The 21,809-nt window shown below is 40.3% G+C and overlaps 11 non-coding genes across 11 annotated transcripts; all 11 read left to right on the top strand.

The window, feature by feature from the left end:
- The first annotated feature begins 450 nt into the window (after nt 1–450).
- On the top strand, nt 451–523 carry trnar-acg (transfer RNA arginine (anticodon ACG)). The gene has a single exon. It is a non-coding gene; the product is annotated as a tRNA-Arg (tRNA).
- A 210-nt stretch (nt 524–733) lies between these two features.
- trnae-uuc (transfer RNA glutamic acid (anticodon UUC)) lies at nt 734–805 on the top strand. The gene has a single exon. It is a non-coding gene; the product is annotated as a tRNA-Glu (tRNA).
- A 984-nt stretch (nt 806–1,789) lies between these two features.
- trnar-acg (transfer RNA arginine (anticodon ACG)) lies at nt 1,790–1,862 on the top strand. Its single transcript has one exon. It is a non-coding gene; the product is annotated as a tRNA-Arg (tRNA).
- Nucleotides 1,863–2,072: 210 nt separating this feature from the next.
- trnae-uuc (transfer RNA glutamic acid (anticodon UUC)) lies at nt 2,073–2,144 on the top strand. The gene has a single exon. It is a non-coding gene; the product is annotated as a tRNA-Glu (tRNA).
- Nucleotides 2,145–3,128: 984 nt separating this feature from the next.
- On the top strand, nt 3,129–3,201 carry trnar-acg (transfer RNA arginine (anticodon ACG)). The gene has a single exon. It is a non-coding gene; the product is annotated as a tRNA-Arg (tRNA).
- A 210-nt stretch (nt 3,202–3,411) lies between these two features.
- trnae-uuc (transfer RNA glutamic acid (anticodon UUC)) lies at nt 3,412–3,483 on the top strand. Its single transcript has one exon. It is a non-coding gene; the product is annotated as a tRNA-Glu (tRNA).
- Nucleotides 3,484–4,467: 984 nt separating this feature from the next.
- On the top strand, nt 4,468–4,540 carry trnar-acg (transfer RNA arginine (anticodon ACG)). Its single transcript has one exon. It is a non-coding gene; the product is annotated as a tRNA-Arg (tRNA).
- Nucleotides 4,541–4,750: 210 nt separating this feature from the next.
- On the top strand, nt 4,751–4,822 carry trnae-uuc (transfer RNA glutamic acid (anticodon UUC)). Its single transcript has one exon. It is a non-coding gene; the product is annotated as a tRNA-Glu (tRNA).
- Nucleotides 4,823–5,806: 984 nt separating this feature from the next.
- Nucleotides 5,807–5,879, top strand: trnar-acg (transfer RNA arginine (anticodon ACG)). Its single transcript has one exon. It is a non-coding gene; the product is annotated as a tRNA-Arg (tRNA).
- A 210-nt stretch (nt 5,880–6,089) lies between these two features.
- Nucleotides 6,090–6,161, top strand: trnae-uuc (transfer RNA glutamic acid (anticodon UUC)). The gene has a single exon. It is a non-coding gene; the product is annotated as a tRNA-Glu (tRNA).
- Nucleotides 6,162–13,663: 7,502 nt separating this feature from the next.
- On the top strand, nt 13,664–13,736 carry trnar-acg (transfer RNA arginine (anticodon ACG)). Its single transcript has one exon. It is a non-coding gene; the product is annotated as a tRNA-Arg (tRNA).
- Nucleotides 13,737–21,809: the final 8,073 nt, after the last annotated feature.

The raw sequence follows: 21,809 nt of genomic DNA, 5'->3' as shown, positions 1-21,809 counted from the left end.
GAGCTTGTTATTACAACAAGCATCATTTCAATGTTTATGGCTTTGTCTGTGATGTTTTTTTAAGTAAAACTGTCTTCCCATATGGTTGGCGTTTAGGATTCCTGGTTTTCGCCCAGGTTGAACTCCCAGTATGGGAAAGAACATCTTGTCATTTGTGATGCACTTGTGGAAGAACAGATATCACATTTTAGATGGCAGCAGAATCACACAACACAACAATATTCCACCAGCAACAGAATGTGACTGTTTTGTAGATTCATAATTTACAAGACTTTTTAAACATTGATACACTTCAAGTTTGAATTTCTTGCTCTGCAGTAAAATGTATGTAAAAACAGGAGGATCAAATTAAGATATGCATCTGAAACAGAAAACCAAGGAACCTTATTGTTGACAGACGCTATGACTGTGTACACTGGTCTAGCTGTGACCTGACTTCAGATTAGACGGGGGCCAGTGGCGCAATGGATAACGTGTCTGACTACGGATCAGAAGATTCTAGGTTCGACTCCTGGCTGGCTCAATACTTTATTTAATTGATTGAAATCAAGCTGGGAATGATACTGTATACCTTTCAGTGCTTCTGGCTGTTCTCACTTCAAACACATTTTAGACGGATTTCATCTGGACATTCCCCATCATCTCTGAGAAAAAAGATGGAGCTTTTAAATCCAACAGGCATAATGTCAACATTTAAAGATTTGTCTGTGATGTGTATTTTAAGTATGTGTCTTCCCATATGGTCTAGCGGTTAGGATTCCTGGTTTTCACCCAGGTGGCCCGGGTTCAACTCCCGGTATGGGAAAGAATATCTTGTTGTTAGGTAAGCACTTGTGTAACAACAGATGCTGCATTTTAACTGGCAGCAGTTTCACACAACACAACAATATTCCCTCAGCAACAGGAAATGTGACATGTTATGTAGATTCAAATTATACAAGGCTTTTTAAATGTTGAATACACTTCATGGCTGCATTTCTTGCTCTGCAGTAAAATTCATGTAACAACAGGAGGATCAAATTAAGATATGCATCTGTAACAGAAATACCAAGGAACCTTGTCGCTGACAGACACTATGACTGTGTATACTGGCCTAGGTGTGACCTGACTTCAGCTTGGCCGTGCGGCCAGTTGTGCAATGGATAACGTGTCTGATAACAGGTCAGAAGATTGAATATTTGACTCCTGTTTGGTTCAAAACTAGATTTATTTGACCAAAATCAAGCTGGGAAAAATACTGTATACTTTTCATTGTGTCTGGCAGTTCTCGATTCAAACACATTTTAGACTGATTTTATATGGGACTTTTCCCCAACATCTCTGAGAAAAAAGATGGAGCTTGTTATTACAACAAGCATCATTTCAATGTTTATGGATTTGTCTGTGATGTTTTTTTTAAGTAACTGTCTTCCCATATGGTCTGGCGTTTAGGATTCCTGGTTTTCGCCCAGGTTGAACTCCCAGTATGGGAAAGAACATCTTGTCATTTGTGATGCACTTGTGTAAGAACAGATACCACATTTTAAATGGCAGCAGAATCACACAACACAACAATATTCCCCAAGCAACAGGAAATGTGACATGTTTTGTAGATTCATAATTTACAAGACTTTTTAAACATTGATACACTTCAAGTTTGAATTTCTTGCTCTGCAGTAAAATGCATGTAACAACAGGAGGATCAAATTAAGATATGCATCTGAAACAGAAAACCAAGGAACCTTGTTGTTGACAGACGCTATGACTGTGTACACTGGTCTAGCTGTGACCTGACTTCAGATTAGACGGGGGGCCAGTGGCGCAATGGATAACGTGTCTGACTACGGATCAGAAGATTCTAGGTTCGACTCCTGGCTGGCTCAATACTTTATTTAATTGATTGAAATCAAGCTGGGAATGATACTGTATACCTTTCAGTGCTTCTGGCTGTTCTCACTTCAAACACATTTTAGACGGATTTCATCTGGACATTCCCCATCATCTCTGAGAAAAAAGATGGAGCTTTTAAATCCAACAGGCATAATGTCAACATTTAAAGATTTGTCTGTGATGTGTATTTTAAGTATGTGTCTTCCCATATGGTCTAGCGGTTAGGATTCCTGGTTTTCACCCAGGTGGCCCGGGTTCAACTCCCGGTATGGGAAAGAATATCTTGTTGTTAGGTACGCACTTGTGTAACAACAGATGCTGCATTTTAACTGGCAGCAGTTTCACACAACACAACAATATTCCCTCAGCAACAGGAAATGTGACATGTTATGTAGATTCAAATTATACAAGGCTTTTTAAATGTTGAATACACTTCATGGCTGCATTTCTTGCTCTGCAGTAAAATTCATGTAACAACAGGAGGATCAAATTAAGATATGCATCTGTAACAGAAATACCAAGGAACCTTGTCGCTGACAGACACTATGACTGTGTATACTGGCCTAGGTGTGACCTGACTTCAGCTTGGCCGTGCGGCCAGTTGTGCAATGGATAACGTGTCTGATAACAGGTCAGAAGATTGAATATTTGACTCCTGTTTGGTTCAAAACTAGATTTATTTGACCAAAATCAAGCTGGGAAAAATACTGTATACTTTTCATTGTGTCTGGCAGTTCTCGATTCAAACACATTTTAGACTGATTTTATATGGGACTTTTCCCCAACATCTCTGAGAAAAAAGATGGAGCTTGTTATTACAACAAGCATCATTTCAATGTTTATGGATTTGTCTGTGATGTTTTTTTTAAGTAACTGTCTTCCCATATGGTCTGGCGTTTAGGATTCCTGGTTTTCGCCCGGGTTGAACTCCCAGTATGGGAAAGAACATCTTGTCATTTGTGATGCACTTGTGTAAGAACAGATACCACATTTTAAATGGCAGCAGAATCACACAACACAACAATATTCCCCAAGCAACAGGAAATGTGACATGTTTTGTAGATTCATAATTTACAAGACTTTTTAAACATTGATACACTTCAAGTTTGAATTTCTTGCTCTGCAGTAAAATGCATGTAACAACAGGAGGATCAAATTAAGATATGCATCTGAAACAGAAAACCAAGGAACCTTGTTGTTGACAGACGCTATGACTGTGTACACTGGTCTAGCTGTGACCTGACTTCAGATTAGACGGGGGGCCAGTGGCGCAATGGATAACGTGTCTGACTACGGATCAGAAGATTCTAGGTTCGACTCCTGGCTGGCTCAATACTTTATTTAATTGATTGAAATCAAGCTGGGAATGATACTGTATACCTTTCAGTGCTTCTGGCTGTTCTCACTTCAAACACATTTTAGACGGATTTCATCTGGACATTCCCCATCATCTCTGAGAAAAAAGATGGAGCTTTTAAATCCAACAGGCATAATGTCAACATTTAAAGATTTGTCTGTGATGTGTATTTTAAGTATGTGTCTTCCCATATGGTCTAGCGGTTAGGATTCCTGGTTTTCACCCAGGTGGCCCGGGTTCAACTCCCGGTATGGGAAAGAATATCTTGTTGTTAGGTACGCACTTGTGTAACAACAGATGCTGCATTTTAACTGGCAGCAGTTTCACACAACACAACAATATTCCCTCAGCAACAGGAAATGTGACATGTTATGTAGATTCAAATTATACAAGGCTTTTTAAATGTTGAATACACTTCATGGCTGCATTTCTTGCTCTGCAGTAAAATTCATGTAACAACAGGAGGATCAAATTAAGATATGCATCTGTAACAGAAATACCAAGGAACCTTGTCGCTGACAGACACTATGACTGTGTATACTGGCCTAGGTGTGACCTGACTTCAGCTTGGCCGTGCGGCCAGTTGTGCAATGGATAACGTGTCTGATAACAGGTCAGAAGATTGAATATTTGACTCCTGTTTGGTTCAAAACTAGATTTATTTGACCAAAATCAAGCTGGGAAAAATACTGTATACTTTTCATTGTGTCTGGCAGTTCTCGATTCAAACACATTTTAGACTGATTTTATATGGGACTTTTCCCCAACATCTCTGAGAAAAAAGATGGAGCTTGTTATTACAACAAGCATCATTTCAATGTTTATGGATTTGTCTGTGATGTTTTTTTTAAGTAACTGTCTTCCCATATGGTCTGGCGTTTAGGATTCCTGGTTTTCGCCCGGGTTGAACTCCCAGTATGGGAAAGAACATCTTGTCATTTGTGATGCACTTGTGTAAGAACAGATACCACATTTTAAATGGCAGCAGAATCACACAACACAACAATATTCCCCAAGCAACAGGAAATGTGACATGTTTTGTAGATTCATAATTTACAAGACTTTTTAAACATTGATACACTTCAAGTTTGAATTTCTTGCTCTGCAGTAAAATGCATGTAACAACAGGAGGATCAAATTAAGATATGCATCTGAAACAGAAAACCAAGGAACCTTGTTGTTGACAGACGCTATGACTGTGTACACTGGTCTAGCTGTGACCTGACTTCAGATTAGACGGGGGGCCAGTGGCGCAATGGATAACGTGTCTGACTACGGATCAGAAGATTCTAGGTTCGACTCCTGGCTGGCTCAATACTTTATTTAATTGATTGAAATCAAGCTGGGAATGATACTGTATACCTTTCAGTGCTTCTGGCTGTTCTCACTTCAAACACATTTTAGACGGATTTCATCTGGACATTCCCCATCATCTCTGAGAAAAAAGATGGAGCTTTTAAATCCAACAGGCATAATGTCAACATTTAAAGATTTGTCTGTGATGTGTATTTTAAGTATGTGTCTTCCCATATGGTCTAGCGGTTAGGATTCCTGGTTTTCACCCAGGTGGCCCGGGTTCAACTCCCGGTATGGGAAAGAATATCTTGTTGTTAGGTACGCACTTGTGTAACAACAGATGCTGCATTTTAACTGGCAGCAGTTTCACACAACACAACAATATTCCCTCAGCAACAGGAAATGTGACATGTTATGTAGATTCAAATTATACAAGGCTTTTTAAATGTTGAATACACTTCATGGCTGCATTTCTTGCTCTGCAGTAAAATTCATGTAACAACAGGAGGATCAAATTAAGATATGCATCTGTAACAGAAATACCAAGGAACCTTGTCGCTGACAGACACTATGACTGTGTATACTGGCCTAGGTGTGACCTGACTTCAGCTTGGCCGTGCGGCCAGTTGTGCAATGGATAACGTGTCTGATAACAGGTCAGAAGATTGAATATTTGACTCCTGTTTGGTTCAAAACTAGATTTATTTGACCAAAATCAAGCTGGGAAAAATACTGTATACTTTTCATTGTGTCTGGCAGTTCTCGATTCAAACACATTTTAGACTGATTTTATATGGGACTTTTCCCCAACATCTCTGAGAAAAAAGATGGAGCTTGTTATTACAACAAGCATCATTTCAATGTTTATGGATTTGTCTGTGATGTTTTTTTTAAGTAACTGTCTTCCCATATGGTCTGGCGTTTAGGATTCCTGGTTTTCGCCCGGGTTGAACTCCCAGTATGGGAAAGAACATCTTGTCATTTGTGATGCACTTGTGTAAGAACAGATACCACATTTTAAATGGCAGCAGAATCACACAACACAACAATATTCCCCAAGCAACAGGAAATGTGACATGTTTTGTAGATTCATAATTTACAAGACTTTTTAAACATTGATACACTTCAAGTTTGCATTTCTTGCTCTGCAGTAAAATTCATGTAACAACAGGAGGATCAAATTAAGATATGCATCTGAAACAGAACACCAAGGAACCTTGTTGTTGACAGACGCTATGACTGTGTACACTGGTCTAGCTGTGACCTGACTTAAGCTTTGATGTGGGGCCAGTGGTGCAATGGATAACGTGTCTGACTACGGATCAGAAGATTGTAGGTTCGACTCCTGGCTGGCTCAATAATTTTTTTAATTGATTGAAATCAAGCTGGGAATGATACTGTATACCTTTCAGTGCTTCTGGCTGTTCTCACTTCAAAGACATTTTAGACGGATTTCATCTGGACATTCCCCATCATCTCTGAGAAAAAAGATGGAGCTTTGAAATCCAACAGGCATAATGTCAACATTTAAAGATTTGTCTGTGATGTGTATTTTAAGTATTTGTCTTGCCATATGGTCTAGCGGTTAGGATTCCTGGTTTTCACCCAGGTGGCCCGGGTTCAACTCCCAGTATGGGAAAGAATATCTTGTCATTAGGTATGCAGTTGTGTAACAACGGATGCTTCATTTTAACTGGCAGCAGTTTCACACAACACAACAATATTCCCTCAGCAACAGGAAATGTGACATGTTATGTAGATTCATAATTTACAAGACTTTTTAAACATTGATACACTTCAAGTTTGCATTTCTTGCTCTGCAGTAAAATGCATGTAACAACAGGAGGATCAAATTAAGATATGCATCTGTAACAGAAATCCCAAGGAACCTTGTCGCTGACAGACACTATGACTGTGTATACTGGCCTAGGTGTGACCTGACTTCAGCTTGGCCGTGTGGCCAGTTGCACAATGGATAACGTGTCTGATAACAGGTCAGAAGATTGAATATTTGACTCCTGTTTGGTTCAAAACTAGATTTATTTGACCAAAATGAAGCTGGGAAAAATACTGTATACTTTTCATTGTGTCTGGCAGTTCTCGATTCAAACACATTTTAGACTGATTTTATATGGGACTTTTCCCCAACATCTCTGAGAAAAAAGATGGAGCTTGTAATTACAACAAGCATCATTTCAATGTTTATGGATTTGTCTGTGATTTTTTTTTTAAGTAACTGTCTTCCCATATGGTCTGGCGTTTAGGATTCCTGGTTTTCGCCCGGGTTGAACTCCCAGTATGGGAAAGAACATCTTGTCATTTGTGATGCACTTGTGTAAGAACAGATACCACATTTTAAATGGCAGCAGAATCACACAACACAACAATATTCCCCAAGCAACAGGAAATGTGACATGTTTTGTAGATTCATAATTGACAAGACTTTTTAAACATTGATACACTTCAAGTTTGCATTTCTTGCTCTGCAGTAAAATTCATGTAACAACAGGAGGATCAAATTAAGATATGCATCTGAAACAGAAAACCAAGGAACCTTGTTGTTGACAGACGCTATGTCTGTGTACACTGGTCTAGCTGTGACCTGACTTCAGCTTAGACGTGAGGCCAGTGGCGCAATGGATAACGTGTCTGACTACGGATCAGAAGATTCTAGGTTTGACTCCTGGCTGGCTCAATACTTTATTTAATTGATTGAAATAAAGCTGGGAATGATACTGTATACCTTTCAGTGCTTCTGGCTGTTCTCACTTCAAACACATTTTAGACCGATTTCATCTGGACATTCCCCATCATCTCTGAGAAAAAAAGATGGAGCTTTGAAATCCAACAGGCATAATGTCAACATTTAAAGATTTGTCTGTGATGTATATTTTAAGTAACTGTCTTCCCATATGGTCTGGCATTTAGGATTCCTGGTTTTCGCCCAGGTTGAACTCTGTAATGAAGTGCTATTTTCCTATGCAAATGACCAGCTTACTGCTATTGCATTGCTATAACTGTGACAACACATAGCAACGTATTTTCACAGTAAAACATGGAAGGGCCAAACAGAATCTCTCACACACGCACTCACTGAAAAGACACACAGACTTGCCAAGACAGGAACGCACACACACGCAGCCCCTCCCCTTCTGGATGGGCTCCAAAGACAAAGAACTCCGTCGAGAACCAATGGGATACTGACACCAGGCTGGAGGAGACTGTCTATCATCTGCAAACAACCTATCAGAAAGCCAGGACTACTAGAATCTACCTACGTCATTTCAATGTATAAAATTAACTGTACGATTGTGACCGGCCTCTTTCTTTTTCCAATGGTTCGCATGAGAACTTGACGAAAGGAGCCGTGCACGTAATTGCCAGATATCATTACTCTTGAATAAACGGCCTTTACTATACCGTATCCGGCTTGTCCAGCGTCTCGACTTGGTCTCGTTTCTCATATACCTATTCATCAACAAATTGGTAGCAGATGGATGGTTTAAACCCATGAATTCGGTCCATAGAGAGTTGATGAGAGAAAAGACAAGTTGACGACTGATTCAAAGGACGGGCGACCTGTTTACTAGGAGCCATCGGGGATTCAACTCGCCTTAGGAAACTGATCTAAAGAGCTCGACAATATAAGGTAGGCAGAAACCTGTTAAATCAAAATCTGCATATTATATCATAGTCATTATCCAAATTATTGATCAGAAGTACTAAAGGCGTAGGTATGAATTCCTGTTAAATTTATGGAAAAAATTATCCGATAACAAAAGGCATTCCGTAATGATATCTGAGTGATAAATTGTCATTTCATATTCAAATAGCCTGACAGTGGTTGATATGAATCAATCAGGTGTACAGTGAGGAATTTGATGACTCTGTGATATATGGTAAATCTTATCTACATAGTCTGACACTAGACGATGTGACGATCGTATTAGGTGTACAGTGAAGATTTGATGACTCTGTGATATATGGTAAATGTTATCTACATAGTCTGACACTAGACGATGTGGCGATCGTATTAGGTGTACAGTGAGGATTTGATAACTCTGTGAAATGAAATGTATGAAATGTTTTGTTAATTGATCGAGACGTGTAGCCAAGACTGGGACTGGTGGAGCTGGCATCCCACCAGGAGCCTCGGTTATAGATTAAGATTGGACTAGGAGTGAAGGAATTAAACCTGATCTCTCCAGATTAATGTCACTGATTGACCGTTTCATGAGACCGAGTAATACTGACCACTGACTCTAAAATTGACCGCTGAGTCAAAAGTGGAGCGGGGGGGGTGCGGCCGCCGTGTTGTGTAACGAGTTGATTTTTGTCCAATTCGAGCTGTTGGTGTTGCCTAGAATTAATTCGACCAATATTATAGAAGGCAGTTAAATACATTGACACTGACCCAAAAGTAGGCGTTAGGGACACTAACATTTAGCCAGGCAGTAGAAATGTGGGTAGTTGTAGAATTACAAAAAAAAAAAAAAAAAAAAACCTTAGACGCATAATTATCTCGCGAATATCCCTTTTCAATATTTTAGTACAGTCTACTCCAATAAACTATCCTAGACGCATAATTATCTCGCGAATATCCCTTTTCAATATTTTAGTACAGTCTACTCCAATAAACTATCCTAGACGCATAATTATCTCGCGAATATCCCTTTTCAATATTTTAGTACAGTCTACTCCAATAAACTATCCTAGACGCATAATTATCTCGCGAATATCCCTTTTCAATATTTTAGTACAGTCTACTCCAATAAACTATCCTAGACGCATAATTATCTCGCGAATATCCCTTTTCAATATTTTAGTACAGTCTACTCCAATAAACTATCCTAGACGCATAATTATCTCGCGAATATCCCCATCGATATTATAGTATAATAATTCTACAAAACTCTTTGTGCACGAGGGTGAGACACAAGAGATAAATTTGTGTGAGCACCGTGAATACATCGCTGGTTTAGACTAAGTGACGGGCTAAGTGTATGAAGATAGTTATTAAACCCAGACATAGTTAAACGACAGAATGGCCACAACCACCATTCCCAAACTCAAATTCAACGAATATTTAGATCTGAGAATACAGGAGAGATCAGGGGGAAAAAAGGAATATAATTCTATAAAGAAAGTATGGGAGGGAATTAGGCTGAAATGGACACAAGCAGGTTACATTAGTGGAGTCGCCCCGTCAAGGGAACAGCTCGTCGCTATGGAGAGAGAATTAGATGCAAAAATAAAGGGACGAAGAATAGGAAGAGTGCGGAAGCTGAGCTAAAAATAGGAACGTGGGCAATTCAAGAGACAAAAAGGACACGCCCACACAAAAAACCTGATATGATGGGCGTGCTTGCCAGGGCCTCAGATGACGTCAGAGAAGGCACAATCAACAACCCCAAACCACCACCGCCCACCGTGACCACCCCATCAGCCCCGCCCTCTCTATACCCACCACTGCCACAGGAAGAGAAGACTGCAGTGCCACCTCCCTATTCACAAAATCCATTCACACACCTCCCACACAACCCGTTTAAAACCCACACCACCCCAGCCGCCGTACAGGCCCCGGTTTTTATGGTGCAGGGAGGACAGCTAAAAGGGAACATGACTGTGGGGTTGATGGCGCTACCTTTAGCTCAGTTTAACTCCCATGTACATCACCACATCACCCAATTCAACAAGGAAAAGGGTGGAGCGGATACACAAGTCCAGTCCCTACAGATTCAACTTCTGAAACTTCAACTGAAAGAAGCGCAGGGGGGAGACAAACCAAAGAAACAGATGGTGGCCGAGGCATCTACAGACATTGCCGATATAGTCACTAAAACAGTCACCCAGATGATGCAGCAACAAACTGTCCAGCAGACCTCCACACCCGCTCCTGCCCCTGCGCACTTAACACCAATGCCAATGGCAGAAGAGGGGGGACCACAGGTTGCATTCCAGCCACAATGGATTCCAGGACTGCCTAAAGGGGGAGTCTGCTACAACTGTAGGACGCCCGGTCACTACTCAAGGGACTGCCCATATCCACTGTCTCAACCTCAGTCCCCACCCAGGGGAAGAAGGCCCTTCTACGGCCCACCTAGAGGGAGGGGTGGCTACAGGCCATCCCCTCAGCCACAACCACAGCCGCAATCAAGAATTGAGAGTGAACAACCTGCATACAACCACCCAGTGCCATTTGCCTCCTACCCACCACAGCAGGCGCCGTTCCAGGGTAGGTCAGGAGAACACCCACCTTGGCAATGAAGCTGCCCATCATCACCACGAGAGAAGGACCTGACTGCTGCACCGAAACAGCTGCTAAAGAATTGAAACTAAGACCCGACCTGGGAAACACACCACTGACCAAACCTGACCTATGGTTATACACAGGTGGCTGCTGCTACAAAGGAGAGAATGGTGATGTGGCGGACTATGCAGTGGGACAGCAGGCCCACACGGCTCATACGTTACCCTGGAATCAGCCATCATCCCTCAACCAGCACCTGCCAAATTAGGTGAAATCATCGGATTTGACGCAGGCCCTCATCAGAGGAAAAGGAAAGACTGTGAATATCTATACAGACTCAGCCTATGCCCATGGAGCAGTCCACACTGATGGACCCAGAACTTTTACGAGAAGCACATAGCCACACACACGAAGGCAAACTAAGGATTTTACAGAAGGTGTCTCACATCTGGTGGCACCCTCACATGAAAATATGACTTTTTTTATTTCTTTTTTATTGTTTAAATGATTTTACTTTATATGACGATGATTTATTTTATGACAAATGAAATGTTTGTGACAGACACAACCCATTGAAATCATATCAAACACCAATGGGCTCATACTCAGTACCTAATGCATGTTTTCAGGATATTAGTATAGACCACACCGACATGGGCCCCGACAAGGTATTCTAAAGATAAACGCTATCTCCTAATTATGATAGATAGGTTAAGTGGCTAACAAACCAAACTAATACCCAGGTATGGCATCCAAAGAAAATTATAATTTGACTATTTGGCTCACATTTCAATAACAAACACCTGAGACAGGTGGAAGCGATTTGACATAACACACAGATTTGGTTCTGTGTACCACCCCCCGATCCCATGGGTAATTGCTCCTTGTGGGATGCAGTTTACCCTGTGGTCTCCGCTACGGTCAGGGCACCAGTATTTTCCTCTGATGTTGCCAGGGCCAAATTCTCCTGTATTAACATGACAGGGGGTATACTACAGTTAGGGTTGCTCCCTGTGGGTTGGTGTACAAATACTATCATAGTAGTGGGTGGTTTTAAGCCAGTGATCAGGGCTGACATCTGGTGGTGGTGTGGGGGACCTCGGCTTTTTGACAGAACTCCCAATAATGCCACGGGTACTTGTGCGCTTGTAACACTTCTGCTGCCTATCTCTGTTTACCCTATAGGTGTGGGTGATTTGGTGACCCGGATACAGGCTGTGGACCCACAGTTTCTGCCTACCAGAACCAAGCGGGAAGCAGCCCCGACTGGTGGGGATCCCACATATATTGATGCCATAGGGGTTCCTAGGGGGGTCCCTGATGAGTACAAGCTGGTGGACCAGGTCGCCGCAGGTTTTGAATCATCTCTCTGCTGGTGGTGCACTGTGAATAAAAATGTTGACCGCATTAACTATATACATTTCAATGTCCAAAAATTAGGTAACTGGACTCAACAAGGTTTTGAGGCCGTACATGGTCAACTGGCTGCCACCTCACTTATGGCTTTTCAAAATCGCATTGCCGTTGACATGTTGCTGGCTGAGAAGGGTGGGATATGTTTTATGTTTGGGGAGCAATGTTGCACATTTATCCCTAATAACACAGCCTCTGATGGCAGCCTCACTTTGGCGTTAGAAGGCCTGCGTACCCTTAATGGTAAAATGAAATCCCACTCTGGGGTTGATACCAGCATGTGGGACTCCTGGATGGATGCATTTGGTAAATATAAGGTCTTGGTATCTACTATTCTGGTCTCTATCTCTGTGTTCGTTGCTATATTAACCCTCTGTGGCTGTTGTTGCATCCCATGTGCCCGCTCCCTGCTTTTTCGTGTTATTACTTCTGCTATTCCACCAAATAATGACCCTGCACTGATGTACCCCCTCCTACAACAGGAGGATCCTCTGGTGGAGTTTGAAACATGCACATATGAGTAGTTGTCACGTCTCTTTCGAGACGTAAAGAAGGGGACTATAAATTTTACTTGTTTTTAATTCATGTCACGTCTCTTAGGAGACGTGAAAAGGGGGATTTGTAATGAAGTGCTATTTTCCTATGCAAATGACCAGCTTACTGCTATTGCATTGCTATAACTGTGACAACACATAGCAACGTATTTTCACAGTAAAACATGGAAGGGCCATACAGAATCTCTCACACACGCACTCACTGAAAAGACACACAGACTTGCCAAGACAGGAACGCACACACACGCAGCCCCTCCCCTTCTGGATGGGCTCCAAAGACAAAGAACTCCGTCGAGAACCAATGGGATACTGACACCAGGCTGGAGGAGACTGTCTATCATCTGCAAACAACCTATCAGAAAGCCAGGACTACTAGAATCTACCTACGTCATTTCAATGTATAAAATTAACTGTACGATTGTGACCGGCCTCTTTCTTTTTCCAATGGATCGCATGAGAACTTGACGAAAGGAGCCGTGCACGTAATTGCCAGATATCATTAATCTTGAATAAACGGCCTTTACTACACCGTATCCGCCTTGTCCAGCGTCTCGACTTGGTCTCGTTTCTCATATACCTATTCATCAACCACTCCCAGTATGGGAAAGAACATCTTGTCATTTGTGATGCACTTGTGTAAGAACAGATACCACATTTTAAATGGCAGCAGAATCACACAACACAACAATATTCCCTCAGCAACAGGAGATCTGACATGTTTTGTAGATTCATAATTTACAAGACTTTTTAAACATTGAATACACTTCACGTTTGCATTTCTTGCTCTGCAGTAAAATTCATGCAACAACAGGAGGATCAAATTAAGATATGCATCTGAAACAGAACACCAAGGAACCTTGTTGTTGACAGACGCTATGACTGTGTACACTGGTCTAGCTGTGACCTGACTTCAGCTTAGACGTGGGGCCAGTGGCGCAATGGATAACGTGTCTGACTACGGATCAGAAGATTCTAGGTTCGACTCCTGGCTGGTTCGATACTTATTTTTAATGATTGAAATCAAGCTGGGAATGATACTGTATACCTTTCAATGCTTCTGGCTGTTCTCACTTCAAACCGATTTTAGACTGATTTCATCTGGACATTCCCCATCATCTCTGAGAAAAAAGATGTCGCTTTAAAATCCAACAGGCATAATGTCAACATTTAAAGATTTGTCTGTGATGTGTATTTTAAGTATGTGTCTTCCCATATGGTCTAGCGGTTAGTATTCCTGGTTTACACCCAGGTGGCCAGTGTTCAACACCCGGTATGTGAATGAATATCTTGTCGTTTGGGACTCACTTGTGTAACCACAGATACTTCATTTAACTGGCAGCAGAATCACACAACACAACAATATTCCCTCAGCAACAGTAAATGTGACATGTTATGTAGATTCATAATTTACAATACTTTTTAAACATTGAATACACTTCAAGTTTGCCTTTCTTGCTCTGCAGTAAAATTCATACAACAACAGGAGGATCAAATTAAGATATGCATCTGAAACAGAAAACCAAGGAACCTTGTTGTTGACAGACGCAATGACTGTGTACACTGATCTAGCTGTGACCTGACTTCAGATTAGACGTGGGGCCAGTGGTGCAATGGACAATATGTCTGACTACGGATCAGAAGATTCTAGGTTCGACTCCTGGCTGGCTCCATTTTTAATCGATTGAAATCAAGCTGGGAATGATACTGTATACCTTTCAGTGCTTCTGGCTGTTAAAGTATGTGTCTTCCCATATGGTCTAGTGGTTAGGATTACTGGTTTTCACCCAGGTGGACTGTGTTCAACTCCCGGTATGGAAAAGAATATCTTGTATCAATCACATGACGAAACGTTAAGTATACTTCGAATCAGGTAGCTTGGTCACGAAAAGCAATCAAATTAATAATTTACCTTTGATGATCTTCTGATATTTTCACTCACGAGACTCCCAGTTACACAACAAATGTTCCTATTGTTCCATAAAGATAATTTTCATATCCAAAATACCTGCGTTTGTTTGGCAAATTATTTCCAGAAATCCACAGGAAAGAGCGGTCACGACAATGCAGACAAATTCCAAATAATAATCTGTAATGTCCACAGAAACATGTCAACCGTTTTTTATAATCAAACCTCAGGTTGTTTTTAAAATATATAATCAATAATATATCAACTGCAAATGTCTTTCACAGTAGGAGAGGGAAAAACAATAGCTGTCCAAATGCTGTTGCGCGAGCAAAACTCATGTGACCACTTGACGCGATGTTATTGTTCTGGCTCATTTTTCAAAATAAAGGCCTGAAACTATGTCTGAAGACTTTTGACACCTTGAGGAAGCAATAGGAAAATGAATCTGGTTGATATCCCTTTAAATGGAGCAATGGGAGGCTATGGAACATGGAGTTTTCTAAATAGAAGCCACTTCCTGGTTAGATTTGTCTCTGGGTTTCGCCTGCAATATCAGTTCTGTTATACTCACAGACAATTTTTTTTACAGTTTTGGAAACTTTAGAGTGTTTTCTATCCTAAGCTGTCAATTGTATGCATATTCTATTATCTGGTCCTGAAAAATAGCCCGTTTACTTTGGGAATGTTATTTTTCCAAAAATGAAAATAGTGCCCCCTAATTTCAAGAGGTTAACAATTAAAAGAAGGTGTTTACATCAAACAGTTTTCAATGACTTCTCTCCCCATAGGAATACATTGCCTGCACCCCTAAATTCAACCTGAAGCCTATGTGAGTTATGAATGTCTTATGAACCTGTCTTTGATGACAGGTCTATATCATCGACTGCATCCTTATGTAATACATGTATCACTAGCCACTTTAACTATGCCACTTTGTTTACATACTCATCTCATATGTATATACTGTACTCGATACCATCTACTGTATCTTGCCTATGCTGCTCTGTACCATCACTCATTCATATATCCTTATGTACATATTCTTTATCCCCTTACACTGTGTATAAGACAGTAGTTTTGGAATTGTTAGTTAGATTACTTGTTGGTTATTACTGCATTGTCGGAACTAGAAGCACAAGCATTTCGCTACACTCGCATTAACATCTGCTAACCATGTGTATGTGACAAATAAAATTTGATTTGATTTGATTTGATTTGAATTCATCAGGCCACTATGAGGTCTACCTGTGTTGATTCTAAGCTTTCTGGAGCAACCGGAAGTGGTTAAAATCACCCTAAAAGTGTTTTCCATTCCCCAACCAGTTTGTGATAAATATTGCATTCAACGCTGTGTAAATCGGTCAGTTCTTAACGTAAACATTTAAAACGTAGGATTCTGTAAAAGCATACCCCAATCAGGATATGTGTTTACTTTTAGCTTCCTGTGCCAACCGGAAGTGCCATAATTGGTGTCATAGGGGCTGTTTCAAAGGGCTAAAAAAGTCAGATCTTTCCAAAACTTCATATGTGTTATTAGACAACCCTCATGGACTGTAAATCAGTCATTCATCCCAAGTCGATAGTGCACGGTGAGTTATGTGGCTCTAGAAGGTTCTCAGACCGAGAAACAGCCTCGTACATTTGCAATAACTTCAATTCATTTTGACATCAAGAAAATTACGGACCCTAACGTTTCTGTCCGATAGCTCATTCAAGGACCCCGTAGCAACGCCCGAAAAATGTGGATTTTCAACACCAATTAAGGCTCCAAACGACCTATCGAGCTGAAACTTGGGATTCAGGGTCGTCTCAGCTAGGCCTACACATAATGTCAGAACTGGACCCACAGCTAGAATGTAACTACGTGTTTTATATTTTTATTATGGTTTGAACAGAAGGTGCTGTGAATTTTGGGCCTGCTCTGAAATATGCGATAGTTGGCTTCTAAACGAGATTGAAAAAGTGGGCGTGGTGTCAGTTTGTATCAGTTTGGTGTCAGAATGACATCTAATTGACTGATGGACGGTGACTTGCTGGCTGACTTTGTCCATTTGCAATATGTTTAAACAGTGAGGTACCATCACCAAAATGACATTCTGAAATCAACACCAACGAGCGATGGAGAGGAACCATAATCACTGCCCGGCCAGCCCGAGTTCATCGGGCCAGTCCATTTCGCAATCCTGAATTTTTTTTGAGCATGTCAAATTTGTGATGGTAAATGCCCATTGAAACATATTGCAAATGGACAGCTGTGCGCCTGGTGATTGGAACGGGTTACCAGGATAACATTTTTATAATGGTTTTAAAAGCCTTTAAGGGTGTGCAGGTGGTCCACGGTTCGGTAGGGTTGCCCAATCCAATAGGTGACGCCACTGGTCATTTTGGACATTTTTCAAAAAACATTAAAAAAGTCCCTCAGAGTCCCTCTTCTCTCATGTCACCATCAAGCGATGGAGAGGAACCATTAGCACTGCCCGGCCATCCCGAGTTCATCGGCCCAGTCAATTTTGCATTTCTGCAGGAGTTTTGAGCGTGTCAAATTCGTGATGGCAAATGCCCATTGAAACATATTGCAAATGCACAGTACATTTGCAATATGATTCAACAGCGAAAAAACATCACCAAATGGACATGATGAAATCAACACAACGAGTGATAGAGAGGAACCACTATCACTTCCCGGCCATCCCGAGTTCATCAGCACAGTCAATTTTGCATTTCTGCAGAATTTTTGAGCATGTCAAAATCGTGATGGTAAATGCCCATTGAAACATATTGCAAATGGACAGCCGTGCACCTGGTGATTGGGACGGGTTACCAGGAGCACATTATTAAAATGTTTTGTTATGCCATTACGGGGTAGCAAGGGGTCCACGGTTGGTTAGGGAGCACCCCCCACCCGTGCCCATCCTTGTCATTTTGGACGTTTTTCCAAAAAATCATTAAAAAACAACAGAGTCCCACTTCTCCCTGATCATACATGACAAATAGATTATCTAGGTTGATTCATGGCTTAACATAGTGCTATATATCATTTGGGCAGTATAAATGCCTTTTGGACATGGTTCACTGACTTTTGGGTTTGTAAACCGACTTCCTATGATCGTACGTGGCAAATGGACATAACATCCTGATTTGGCACTTTCAAATCTTTCATATTGCATTTGGACATTTCTTATGGCATTTGGCAAAACAAACAAAAAAAGTGACTTTTGACTTCCTATGAAATCATATTGCAAATGGACAAAACATATGCCTTATGGACAAGTAAAAAAAATATATATATATTATTATAATAAAATTTGACAAAAGTATGTTCACACAGTTCACAACTAAAAGAAAATTTTTAAACGATGATAATAGAATATGACTAAAGTATGTTAATACAGTTCTTAGACATGTGTACTTGACAAAAAAAATCGAAAGAATTTCAGAAAACGGTCCAGAAAGCACTTTTTTAAGGGAGTGATACGTTTTTTTCAAATGTTTTCCTATTTTCGACTTTTGACTTTTGACTTTCTATGAAATCATATTGCAAATGGACAAAACATATGCCTTATGGACAAGTAAAAAAAATATATATATATTATTATAATAAAATTTGACAAAAGTATGTTCACACAGTTCACAAGACTTGGGTCTTGACTTGTGTTACATTTGCAATATGAAAAATGATGATGGAGCGCCCTCGCCATCTATTGGATTTGCCATATGGCGTAATCATAGCCTCAAGCACATTACCATAACGCAACGTTTCCTATTCATGAAAATCGCAAATGAAATGAAATAAATATATTCAAACACAAGCTTAGCCTTTTGTTAACAACACTGTCATCTCAGATTTTTTAAATATGCGTTACAGCCAACGCTAGACAAGCATTTGTGTAAGTTTAGCATAGCATAATGCTATGTTAGGCTGTGCTGGCAGCAGGCAACATTTTCACAAAAATAAGAAAAGCAACCCAATTAAATCATTTACCTTTGAAGAACTTCATATGCTTTCAATGAGGAGACTCCCAGTTAGATAGCAAATGTTCCTTTTTTCCAAAAATAATATTTTTGTAGGCGAAAAACATCACGTTTGTTCATCCTGCTTGGCTGAGAAATCGACAGAAAAATACTTCAACTATAAAGCATTAGCATAACGCAACTTTTTCTATTCATGAAAATCGCAAATGAAATGAAATAAATATATTGGCTCACAAGCTTAGCCTTTTGTTAACAACACTGTCATCTCAGATTTTCTAAATATGCTTTTCAACCATAGCTACACAAGCATTTGTGTAAGAGTATTGATAGCTAGTATAGCATTAAGCCTAGCATTCAGCAGGGAACATTTTCACAAAAACAAGAAAAGCATTCAAATAAAATAATTTACTGTTAGAGGAATTCTAAATTCCTATATGTTTTATAGCCAAAATCAAATTCGCACTCTCTCTAGTTCATTAATGAGTTGTAAATTCATTAACTATGCATGAAGTAGATCGAGACCAGTCTTAAAAGCCAGGTAACAGCGTTTATTGCAAGAGAGTACTGAAGCAAAATACAAAGAACCTTACATTTTAAAGAGACAACATAAAATGACATCATCAGTTTCCCACACCCTCTCCGATCCACACAATAGCGCAGTGTTTTCAGGTCCGGAGATGTCTTCTACTCCCCTCATAAACCAAACATTCCAATCTGTCTAAAAGATATCTTCTCCTCCACTAATGGAATATCAAGGACCATTCTTATCTGTCAGAAAATATATATCATCCCTCTCCCTTAAACTTCCCGCAAGGTACAGACAATTAATTCATTTTACTTACATTTTCAGTAACAGCTTAACCAAGAACCCATACATTTCATACCATAACATAATAGTATTAGAATAAATGGTTCTAATTGAAATGTATACATTATTAATAATTTCAACTATAATTTCCTCCAACATTTACCTTTGAAGAACTTCTGATATTTTCAATGACGAGACTCTCAGTTAGATAGCAAATGTTCATTTTTTCCAAAAAAGATTATTTGTGTAAGAGAAATGCAAATGCAAAAAAAAAAATGCAGTCAACACAACGCCAAACTTTTTTCAAAATTAGCTCCATAATATCGACAGAAACATGGCAAACGTTGTTTAGAATCAATCCTCAAGGTGTTTTTCACAATTCTATTCGATGAAAAGTCATTCCTGGCAGTCGATTTCTCATCCGAGGCAAACGGAAAAATACCGCAGCTGGAAATTACGCAATAATTGCGACGGAGGACACCAAGCGACCACCTGGTAGATGTAGTGTCTTATGGTCAATCTTCCAATGATATGCCTACAAATACGTCACAATGCTGCAGACACCTTGGGGAAAACGTGGAAAAGGTAAGCTGACTTCTAGCTCCTCCACAGCCATATAAGGAGTCATTGCCATGAGGCGGTTTCAAAAAATGCGGCACTTCCTGATTGTATTTTTATCTGGTTTTTTTCTATAACATCAGTTCTGTGGCACTCACATACAATATCTCTGCAGTTTTGGAAACGTCAGAGTGTTTTCTTTCCAAAGCTGTCAATTATATGCATAGTCGAGCATCTTTTCGTGACAAAATATCTTGTTTAAAACGGGAACGTTTTTCATCCAAAAAATGTAATAGTGCCCACTATATCCAAGAAGTTAATGAAGCTGCCAGTTGAGGACTTGTGAGCTGTTTCCAGCTACAATAGTAATTTACAACATTAACAATGTCTACACTGTATTTCTGATCAATTTGATGTTATTTTAATGGACAAAACATTTCTAAGTGACCCCAAACGTTTATATATATATATGTGTGTGTGTGTGTGTGTGTGTGTGTGTGTGTGTGTGTGTGTGTGTGTGTGTGTGTGTGTGTGTGTGTGTGTGTGTGTGTGTGTGTGTGTGTGTGTGTGTGTGTGTATTTATATGCATGTACGTACAGTACCAGTCAAAATTTTGGACACATCTACTCTTCCAAGGGTTTTTCTTTACTTTTACTATTTTCTACATTGTAGAATACTAGTGAAGACATCAAAACTATAAAATAACACATGTGGAATCATGTAGTAACCAAAATAGTGTTTAACAAATTCAAATATGTTTTTGATTCTTCAAAGTAGCCACCCTTTGCCTTGATGACAGCTTTGCACACTCTTGGCTTTTTCTAAACCAGCTTCACCTGGAATGCTTTTCCAACAGTTTCGAAGGACTTCCCATATATGCTGAGCACATGTTGGATGCTTTTCCTTCGCTCTGCGGTCCAAAACCATCTCAATTGAGTTGAGGTCAGATCATCTGATGCAGCACTCCATCACTCTCCTTCTTGGTCAAATAGCCCTTACAAAGCCTGGAGGTGTGTTGAATCATTATTTTTTTTATTTTTTTACCTTTATTTAACTAGGCAAGTCAGTTAAGAACAAATTCTTATTTACAATGACGGCCTAGGAACAGTGGGTTAACTGCCTGTTCAGGGGCAGAACGACAGATTTGTACCTTGTCAGCTCGGGGATTTCAACTTGCAACCTTCCGGTTACTAGTCCAACACTGTAACCACTAGGCTACCCTGCCGCCTCATTGTCCTGTTGAAAAAAAAGAATAGTCCCACTAAGCCCAAACCAGATGGGATGGGGTATCGCTGCAGAATGCTGTGGTAACCATGCTGGTTAAGTGTGCCTTGAATTCTAAATAAATCACAGAGTGTCACCAGCAAAGCACCCCCACACCATCACACCTCCTCCTCCATGCTTCAAGGAGTGAACCTCACATGGAGAGATCATCCTTTCCTTTCATCCTTTCACCTACTCTGTGTCTCACTTCATACCACTCAGGAAGGAGACTTGTTCTGTATACTAGAGATGAACGTACTTTGGTGCGAAAAGTGCAAATCAATCGTAGAACAACAGCAAAGGACCTTGTGAAGATGCTGGAGGAAACAGGTATGAAAGTTTCTAAATCCACAGTAAAACAAGCCCTATATCGACATAACCTGAAAGGCCACTCAGCAAGGAAGAAGCTACTGCTCCAAAACCACCATAAAAAAAGCCAGACTACGGTTTGCAACTGCACATGGGGAGAAATATCGTACTTTTTGGAGAAATGTACTCTGGTCTGATGAAACAAAAATAGAACTGTTTGGCCATAATGACCATCGTTATGTTTGGAGGACAAA

The sequence above is a fragment of the Oncorhynchus kisutch genome, linkage group LG1 (assembly GCF_002021735.2).
Source record: "Oncorhynchus kisutch isolate 150728-3 linkage group LG1, Okis_V2, whole genome shotgun sequence".
Taxonomy (NCBI): Eukaryota; Metazoa; Chordata; class Actinopteri; order Salmoniformes; family Salmonidae; genus Oncorhynchus; species Oncorhynchus kisutch.
This window is presented reverse-complemented; position numbering and strand designations above follow the sequence as displayed.